Source organism: Sus scrofa, chromosome 15, assembly GCF_054392235.1.
Source record: "Sus scrofa isolate SSC_HxYL_T2T_F1_AM1 chromosome 15, Sscrofa_HxYL_maternal_Yorkshire_Landrace_v2.0, whole genome shotgun sequence".
Classification (NCBI taxonomy): domain Eukaryota; kingdom Metazoa; phylum Chordata; class Mammalia; order Artiodactyla; family Suidae; genus Sus; species Sus scrofa.
Genome location: NC_139397.1, coordinates 14981534 through 14991210, shown reverse-complemented (window position 1 = coordinate 14991210; position 9677 = coordinate 14981534). Strand labels below are relative to the sequence as shown.

General features: G+C 42.7%; 1 long non-coding RNA gene across 1 annotated transcript; it reads right to left on the bottom strand.

Annotated features, from left to right (window-relative positions):
• Positions 1 to 1519: 1519 nt before the first annotated feature.
• Positions 1520 to 6810, bottom strand: LOC146395730 (uncharacterized). Its single transcript, XR_014829044.1, has 2 exons — positions 2883 to 6810; positions 1520 to 2592 (listed from the first exon to the last, which is right to left on the bottom strand). It is a non-coding gene; the product is annotated as an uncharacterized LOC146395730 (long non-coding RNA).
• Between the last annotated feature and the right edge of the window lie 2867 nt (positions 6811 to 9677).

The window sequence follows — 9677 nt, the reverse complement described above, 5'->3', positions numbered from 1 at the left end:
TAACTTGATAATGGCTCTCTTCACCACCTGCAGGCTCTTCGAAAAATATCAAGTTATTATCTAATTAAATGATAGGTTTTTCTCCCAATGGCAGACACACAACAGGGTTTAGGCTTGACAACAGGATAGAATTCACATTATTTTCCTGGGCATCAGTAAACTTCAAATACAAATTTTAATTAAAAATCACTACTACTACTTTAAAAATAAAAATGTCAGTTTTTTATTAAGGATAGAAATTGGTTAAACAACTAGCATATTACAAAGAAAATGCCGTTAAATAAACTTTAAAGTGGACAACAATATGTAAAACCACGCCTGAAACACATTATCTTCTCAAGTAGAAGATGCTATATTCATACCTGAAAGCCAATTAACACTTTATCCAATTGAGGAATGAGCCTCACTCTCCTGATTCAGCTTTTTGTTGAAAGACTATTCTACTGATATTAAATTTGCAGTAATAGGAAGTTCCCGTCCTGGCTCAACGGAAACAAATCTGACTAGCATCCATGAGTACGAAGGTTCAATCCCTGGCCACGTTCAGAGTGTTAAGGATCTGGCATTGACAGTGAGCGGTGGTATAGGTCGCAGACGAGGCTGGGATCGGCCCGTGGCGCCCGCAGCTGTTGCTCGGATTCGATGCCTAGCCTGGGAACTTCCATATGCCACAGGTGCGGCCCTAAAAAGACAAAAATAAAAATAAATAAATAAATTAGTGGTAATAATGAAAGCCTTGGTCGGTGGCAAATATATCCCTGCCAGTTAGTTTATTGACGCAGCTTTAAATTCATCCTACATGTTTACTCAGTAAAAATAAGTATGGGCCCTTTAAATAGGTTTCCTTTGTAGCAAACAGAATATCAAGCTTTCTCAGTAGAGGGCGCTGGAGAGGCGTTACGGGACAAAGCGTCCTTCCAACTACAGTGCGTTCAACTGGCAGGCTCCTCAGAATGCAGCTGCTCTGCCGAGGATGCTTCCCCCACACCCAGCTTCTTCAGCACCCGCAGCTTCTCCAAGGTTAGGCTTTAGGCTCGTGCAGCAGGCTCAGCTGTTCCAGCGTCCAGCCGGCACACATGAGGCCTCCCAAGCACTCAGCATCTGTTAGTACACACTGGCTAGCAGCTCACCCTGGCAACCCCTTTGGGCACGTTGTAACGGTGGGGCCCCTGGTGAGACACCTCCTCTGAACAGATTCCTCCAGTACCCTAGACCAAGAGTTTCCAGCAAGATCCCCTGGCACAAACCCTCTGGCAAAGTCTAGATCTCAGATCTGGTGGGGAGGGGGAGGGAAGAGGTGGTTTCCTCCTTGGATGCTCTATCTAAACTACTCCTTATAGCTTTTATTTCTATATTTAGTAGAGTTCTACTTCTAGCCAATCCCTCATTATCCCAATCCCCTGTTATAGTTAACAACTCTTTATATTGAACTTTCCCTGTTCATGTTATTTCATGCCTTCTCTCTTCTGACTGGACTCAGACTGACAAATCCCATGAAGCAACATGAAAATCAAACACCTTTTTAAAGATACTTTATTGGGCACTTGATATGAACAGAAGTTTCCCATGACAAAAAGTTTAGTCATACAGTAATGAAATAATACAAAGAAATCTAAAGCATTTACATTTTTGGGATTTAGATGGCTAAGAAAAATGAAAGCATAGAAATTTTTCATATGCTTGTCTACTGATAATAGTTCAAATAATCAGAATCATGTTTACTTTGAGATGAGCAAGATGTATACATTTTATTATCCTGGAAGGGTCTCTGCAGTGCCTCGGATACTTAAAATTGGATTAATCTAAAGTTACACGCAGGGCAATCATAGCCAACCAAATGACTTGGTCTGGCTTCCCTTCTTCAGTAAAGAATTTTCAGATCTTCCTGTCATCTTTAAGGAAACATTTCTCAATCGTCTGAGTGGAACTGTGGTAGACTATGGCAGGAAGAACAGTTCAGTAACTAAGAGTATCAGTAAGTTATATTACATCACCAGGCTTCAGTTTCCTCATCTGTGAAAGGGGGATAAAGACAGCACTCACCTCACAAGGTTGCTTGCTGTCAGGACTGAATGAAGATATGTAATGCACTTGAAACTATGCCTGGCAAGTAAGTGTTTGCTGTTATCTCTTCATTCACGAGCTCATTCCTGAAATGCTATTTCTTGAAGAATACAATTATAAAACAGACACAATACTTCCTTCATAATTCCAACATAACCAACATTTTATGTGAGCACTTAGTTAGGCTTAGTAAACAAAAGTAAAAATGGCCAGTAGGCTTGAACCAATGGAATTCAGTCAAGTAAGTATTTCTGACTACCTGCATTAGAAATACTTATCATCTGTGAGTTTCCATTGTGGCTCAGCGGTAACAAACCTGACTGGTATCCATGAGGACATGGGTTTGATCCCTGGCTTTGTTCAGTGGGTTAAGGAACAAGCTGTGGTGTAGGTCACAGATGTGGCTCAGATCCCGAGTGGCTGTGACTGTGGTGTAGGCTGGCAGCTGCAGATCCTACTCTACCCCTAGCCCAGCAACTTCCATATGCAGCAGGTGTGGCCCTAAAAAGAAACAAAGAAAAAGAAATACTGGAGTTCCCGTCGTGGCGCAGTTGTTAACGAATCCGACTAGGAACCATGAGATTGCGGGTTCGGTCCCTGCACTTGCTCAGTGGGTTAACGATCCGGCGTTGCCGTGAGCTGTGGTGTAGGTTGCAGACGCGGCTCGGATCCCGCGTTGCTGTGGCTCTGGCGTAGGCTGGTGGCTACAGCTCCGATTCGACCCCTAGCCTGGGAACCTCCATATGCCGCGGGAGCGGCCCAAGAAATAACAAAAAGGCAAAAAAAAAAAAAAAAAAAAAAAAAAAAAAAAGAAATACTTTCCATCTAAGCAGCTTCTCAAATCAATTTTCCAGCATTCTATTTGGAGTAAACACAAACTTTGTAAATGTTTAAGATATTGCCAGAGTTCCAGTTGTGGCTCAGAGGAAACGAACCTGACTAGTACCCATGAGAATGCAGGTTTGATCCCTGGCCCTGCTCAGTGGGTTAAGGATCTGTCATTGCCACGAGCTGTGATGTAGGTCACAGATACAGTTCAGATCCTGTGTTGCTGTGGCTGTGGTGCAGGCCTCAGCTGCAGCTCTGATCCCACCCCTATCCTGGGAACTTCCATGTGCTGCAGGGGTGGCTCTGAAAAAAAAGAAAAGAGAAAAGAAATTGCCAGTGGCATAATAATGGTCCAATTTGTTTATACATTACAATTAAAGCTACCTCTCTTTTCTAAAAATGTGGGGTTACAGAGAAAGTGAGGTTTCCTCAGAGTTTAGTGAGACTTTTTTCAAAGTTTTATACCTAGATATTATCTTTGTAATCAGACTGGGCTTACCTCCAGCCCCATTTCTTGCCAGCTGGATGACTTCAGACAAATGTTTTAACCTCTTCGCATCCTGGTTTCTTCCCCTACAACGTGAGGATGGCAATGCCTATGATGAAAGCTAGTCACAAGAATTAAATTAGATAATCTTTATAAAGATCACACATGGCATCACCACTGCTCAGTAAAGGGAGGCAGCAGACATTATTGTTACTATTGCTGAGATTTATTACCTAAATTTTTGCCTTATTAACCTCATAAGGACATGTCAGAAGAAGATCCTATAACATTGATGTGTGTTTTAGAAAAATTAACCAGTACCTGAACATACCTCAAACTTAGTTGTTCACAGGCCAACTTAATAGTTCTTTTCTACTTTCCTTCCAAAATAAATGTTTCCTTTCTAAGCTCAAAGTGAAGAGTGTGTGAATAATTCTCAGTGAGCTCTTTTACCTGTTTTTCATTGTTTGACTATTTGTTACGGAAGTTACCTTTAATGGAGGAAAACACTTCCTTAAAATAATCAAGGAGAACTAGAGTGCATAGGAAACAGTAAAAATAGATAAATGTGTTTCACCATCCTAGCCCCAAGTGGTAAGATGTACTTATACCAAAATAGCTCCAAAAAAGGAAAAAAAAAAAAAAAAAAGACAGATTTTCAAACTTTCAGGAAATTTTGTTCCATAAGAGATCTTTCTTGATTTACTATGCAATGTCTGGTCCCCACAGTCCACACCAACCTCAGTGGGTAAGTAGACAGTGAATTAGCTTCCTTTTTGTTCTACATCAGTGTCAAAGAAAAACTTTAATCAATTTAAACTCAGGAAACCTACCCCGCCTCTGTCCTCAATCAATCCCAATGCCATATTTCTTTATTAAAGTGACTATAGTTATCTTTGACATCAAAGAAACTTTACCTTTCTATCCACAATTAAGAAGAAAAAGATATCTCGGGATCCCGATGCCTCAGACGCCTTTCAAGAGTTAGCAGTACAGGATTTTGAAACAAGAGTAGCATCTTGGCCAAAAGCATTTCCCCCATATCAATGATATATTTTACCTTCGACCTTCATATCAGATAGCAAAAAGACATAAAGGAAAACTGTGAGCTTATTTTTGTAAGTAAAGCACTTGGGAGAAAAAACTAAACTCATTCAATACGGTTATATTTCTTTTCTTAAAATCAATTATTTATTTTCATTCGCGTCGTCTTTACCGCCACCGGCAAACAAAATCGCATTTGCATCTCACCAAAGCTTTGGCATTTCCGGGACCCTATCCTTTCTGACCAGGAATTGAAGGCTCTGTCACTGTTTTCAAGCGCTTGATGTTAAGAACATGGAGAGCTACATCTGAAATTTGCTAACTGTTCTTGCTAGGCGGCACAGATGGTGACAACACCGAGCCCTTTGTGTCTAGACAAAGAATTAAGGCCACAGGAGAGAATTCTCGCTCATGCAGACAAGGCATCAGGATGCTTTCCCAACTTGTGTCCTTGGCTCAAATCCTTTCTGGCTTCTCACTCTCCCTCTATTCCGTCACTTCCTTCCTTTTCTCCTTCCTCTTTCTTTCCTTTCTTCCTCTCTTTCTCCCTCCCTTTTTTCTCGGCCTCACCAGTGGCATGTAGAAGTTGCCGAGCCAGGGTACTGGCCCTTTCAAAAGCAAACAGTGGAGTCCATTGCTGGGCAGTTTTCTCCGCTCCTGTCCCGCGTAGCGTAGGAGGACCACAGCTAAGTCCTAAGACAGGCCGCGAGGCCACCCCTCGACGAAGCAGCTGTGCCCCCGACTTTAAAGCGTTAGGTGCAGAAGGTGGCCAAGGCGGGGCTTTTTTTGGAGCTGGCCCCTCTCGAAAGCCTGCAGTGAATTCCCGAACTGCAGCACCGCACCCCCGCCACCCCCACCTCCGGCAGGTGCAGAAAGGCAGGGCGGGGCTTGCTTGCGGGGGAGCCAGCACCGCTCACCCTCGTCCGCCCCGCCCCGCCCCGCGTCTTCCTGGGGGACCATGGCAACTGGACACGGGCTTCTGTGCCCTGCAAAATCCACAGCAAAAGCAACTTGCCATGGCTGAGGAGAGGCGCGCTCTCTGCGGCCGGAAGGTTTTGGTTTCCTGTTTTCTGTTCCCGCTCATTTGAAAACTTTGTGAGAAAGGGGCGGCCGGTCCATCCACCCAGCAGTTCTGCGGCCTCGGAGCATCGGGGTGGGAGCCCGGATCTAGGAAGACTGCTGCCAGGATGCCCTCGGTAGTTTCTCAACTTGTGAAACTACGCTGGAGAGAGGCCAGAGGGATTCCCCGGCAGAAATGCGGGAATTCTCTGGGTGCTATGTGTGTCCTATGCGCGGTGGAATCCAGATTCTTCTTCCTATACTTTCGTTATCTGCCTAGTCGTGTCCTCACCGCACCTGTTTCTCCTCTCGGCACCTGCCTGGCAAGAGTGGCCAGGTGCGCAGGGCATGGGATCCAAAGGAGCAAGATTCTTGCCGAGAGAACACAACATCCTGTCCACACCAGGCTTAGATTCCTGAGTCTGGCATCTACAGAGACACGGGACTACACATACATAGCTTCAGAATCAAAGAGAGCCTGAATAAGAAAGGCAAATGGCTGGCTAATACGCAGAAGTTCAATTCCACTCCTAAGAAATACAAATTGAAAGCATAACAGGATCCCTTCTTCACACAATTAGATTGGTAAAAATTTTAAAGTATGGTAAAATTTACCGGTTACTCAGTGTTAACCAGAGAGCAAGGAAGCATCAATTTTTGGGCTGGCCTATAAGGCCTGTGCTTGCCCAGCTTCAAGATAGAAAAAAAGAGCCCAGAGTCAGCAACAGAGACTTCAATGGTTTAATGGATGGGTGAGCTCACACCTCTGAGGAAGGTCATTGGAGCGACACTCCCACGGGGTGTGTGTGTGTGTGTGTGTGTGTGTGTGTGTGTGTGTGTGTGTGTGTGTGTGTGTGGTGGCAACTCTGGTGGCAGTCTTGGTCTTGGTGGGTGGGGCATAGAGATTTTCAGTTATAGGGGGAATTCATTCAGCTCATCAGTTACCAGGGAAACCAAGGAGGCACACACCCCTCATTGCCCCTTTAATACGCTGTCACTAGCTAGGGCCTGGGAAAAGTAGATAGGGAGTTCAGTCATGTGCATAGGGTACAGGTGAAACAAGCACTGGTCAAGCAAGAGATGTACAGAGAGCAAAACAACAGCTACCCTGAGTGACCTGACCACGAAATCAGTGTTCCTGCAAGTGTAGACAGGGCAAACATTTCTAAGGATTTGGGCCCTTCTCAAAAATGTAAAGTGCAAAAAAATGTAAAAATGTATATATTCTTAGAATTATCAGCTCCACTTTCAGAACAGAACTGAAATTACAGGTCACAAGTAGAACTAAGATACTCTACAGAAATTTTAATTGTGCGTTGCTTGTAATATAATTTTTCTAGAAAGACTGAGATCCACCCAGTTAAACTATTGCTTATATGGTGGATGGCACAAAGGCTATGACGATTTTTAAACAATGAGGTAGATCTATAATGCTCTAATTTCTATTTTATATTCAGATTCCTACATTTATATGCCCACTCAAATGTTTGATAAACCTGTTAAGTGTAACAGGAACTTCCTCCCATTTCTCCCTTCAGTAAATAATTAGCACTCTCACCCACCTAAGAGCTTAAATTCCTAACTCACTTGTCTTCCCTAACTCTTCTTTTCTTTATATTACATTCTGTAATCCAAACACTCTCTCCAACTTTATCTCCACCCCTAGATCAACTCTGCCTTCCGCCTAGTTCCCCGTCAATTCATTCTGGATACCACCCCCAGGACGATATTTTTAAAATGTAAATCAGGCTTGATCCCCGTTTGAACACATCATTGTTTTTCCACTGCACTTTGAATAAAATTTACATTCCCCATAGGGAATCCACCTAGGGGGATTTTCCAGGCTACTTTTGGCCTGGATGGCTCCTCCCTAAAATTCACTTAACTGGCTCATTGCTGTCATTAGAGCCTTAGCTGTTTCTGATCCCTCAGTCTAAATTTGTCCTTGATTGAATCATTGATTTGATCCTGTCATAAAGCAGAGTTTAACAGTCTTTGTTACTCAAAAAAGTTTTCTCAGTTTTATCATTTGAGAATGAAGTGTTTTGCATCCAACACTTCAAGATCCTCTATTTCTAGACTTTCTCCATTCCGTTATTCTTGCTATCAAGCGGGCCCATTCTTTCCTAAGCTTATTTCTTTCTTATCTTACTGTGTTAAATGCACTCAGACATCATGCTACTAATTTTGATTTTCACACTTAAAAAAAAAAAAAAAAAAAACAAGTACCAGCTAATTAAGTACATTATCTGCCTTCCAAACTATCATGTGTGACAGTTTTACCAAATGTTTTCCCACAACGTAATACAGATCACCATCCTTCTAATCTCTAATAACCACTTTCCAATTACTTGCCACTCAGCCCTTAAGTCAAAGCTCTGTATTTTAGATTGTGTTGTGGTCTTTTTTTTTTTTTTTTCCTTTTGGCTATAGTTATACTCCATTTCAGAATATCAATTTCTGTATCAATTGCGATAACATATGTGATACCAGTGTGACACTCCAAACTAACTCAGGGAAAAGAAACTATAAATGGCCTGATAAAGTCAAAGTACACACAGACAAGTGAAGAGCGGGAGAGAAAAATGGTGCCAAGAAAGCAGAGAATCATAGCTACTCTAAAAAGAGAAGTCCGGCAAAAAACTGTAAGTGTGGCCATTGGCACATGTCTGAGCAGACTAGGATAGATACGAAGTCTATTAAAGTTTTTGAATTGGACCACCTAATAGCCACTAGCCCAAGTAAAGAAATTAGGACTGTTCAAAACTTTAAAAACGTTGTTCCCAAACACTATTCATAGGAAGTATATATGCCAAGTGAGGAAGATTTACAGTCTCCAAGAAAAATGTTATGAATGTTCATTCTAGGTATGGCCCAGGAGAATAGTGGAAAAAGAATGTCCAGGAGCTATGAGGACACGGAGCAAGAGAAGAATTTCCAGGGGGTGGAAACTAGCCTAAAAAACTCCATGGGATTTCAAAATGGCTTTGACCCCATGACTGCTATGTGTCTCCCATGCTTTCCTTTTCCAAATGCAAGAGAGTTGATTGCAGGAATCTTGTTCTGGTCCCACTATGTATATTGGGGGCCTCTGAATAAAGAGAAGTAACATGCAGACCTGATATAGAAACTTGTACATGTCACCTAGAGTTCATGCACTTTGAGTTTGATGTCATGATTGGGTAAAATTTGGGAGTTTTCTCCCTTGGGGATGGGGTGAGTGTGAATGTATTTTGTGTGTGAAGAAGATTGATCCAAATGTTGATGACCAGTAAGACAGGGCAGACTACAATTATTACTCTGGCTCAACTATATCTGGTTCTTCTCATTTTTACAAGACAGAATTCTCTAGCCCCCTCATGTTTCTTTTTTTTTTTTTTTTTTTGTCTTTTGTCTTTTTGTTGTTGTTGTTGTTGTTGCTATTTCTTGGGCCGCTCCCGCGGCATATGGAGGTTCCCAGGCTAGGGGTTGAATCGGAGCTGTAGCCACCGGCCTACGCCAGAGCCACAGCAACGCGGGATCCGAGCCGCGTCTGCAACCTACACCACAGCTCACGGCAACGCCGGATCGTTAACCCACTGAGCAAGGGCAGGGACCGAACCCGCAACCTCATGGTTCCTAGTCGGATTCGTTAACCACTGCGCCACGATGGGAACTCCCCCCTTATGTTTCAATGAGGCCATGTGAGTATTTCTGGCCATTGAGATGTGTGAGGTAATGACATGGATATGACAGCATTGAATTGCTGGTGCAAGACTCTCCAGACTTCATTCCTCCCTACTTCCATGATTCTGGAAGCATGTCTCAAGACAGAGCCTAAAGTGATGCACCAACCTTCACTGGCCATTCAGCATGAGTGAGAATTAAACTTTGATTTTGTTAGGCCTCTAAGACAGAAGGTTGTGTGTTATCCCAGAGTAACCTAACCTCTGGACTGATAAGTCTACAACAGCAGAAGGGACTTGCAATTCCAAATATGTCTTTCCTGACTTATATATTGACAGAACTTTTTCACACATTAATAGGTGGAGTGATCTCAACCTGTCACACAATTGAAGGCTTCCTAACATAATATGCAATATGTTAAATAGATGATACAGTATCTTTTGATAAACTTTTGAAAACTTTCCTCCGATAAAATCTCCAAAACTCTGGAAATAAGCAGGAAAGCCAGTGCTTGATTTCTGAGTTTTAG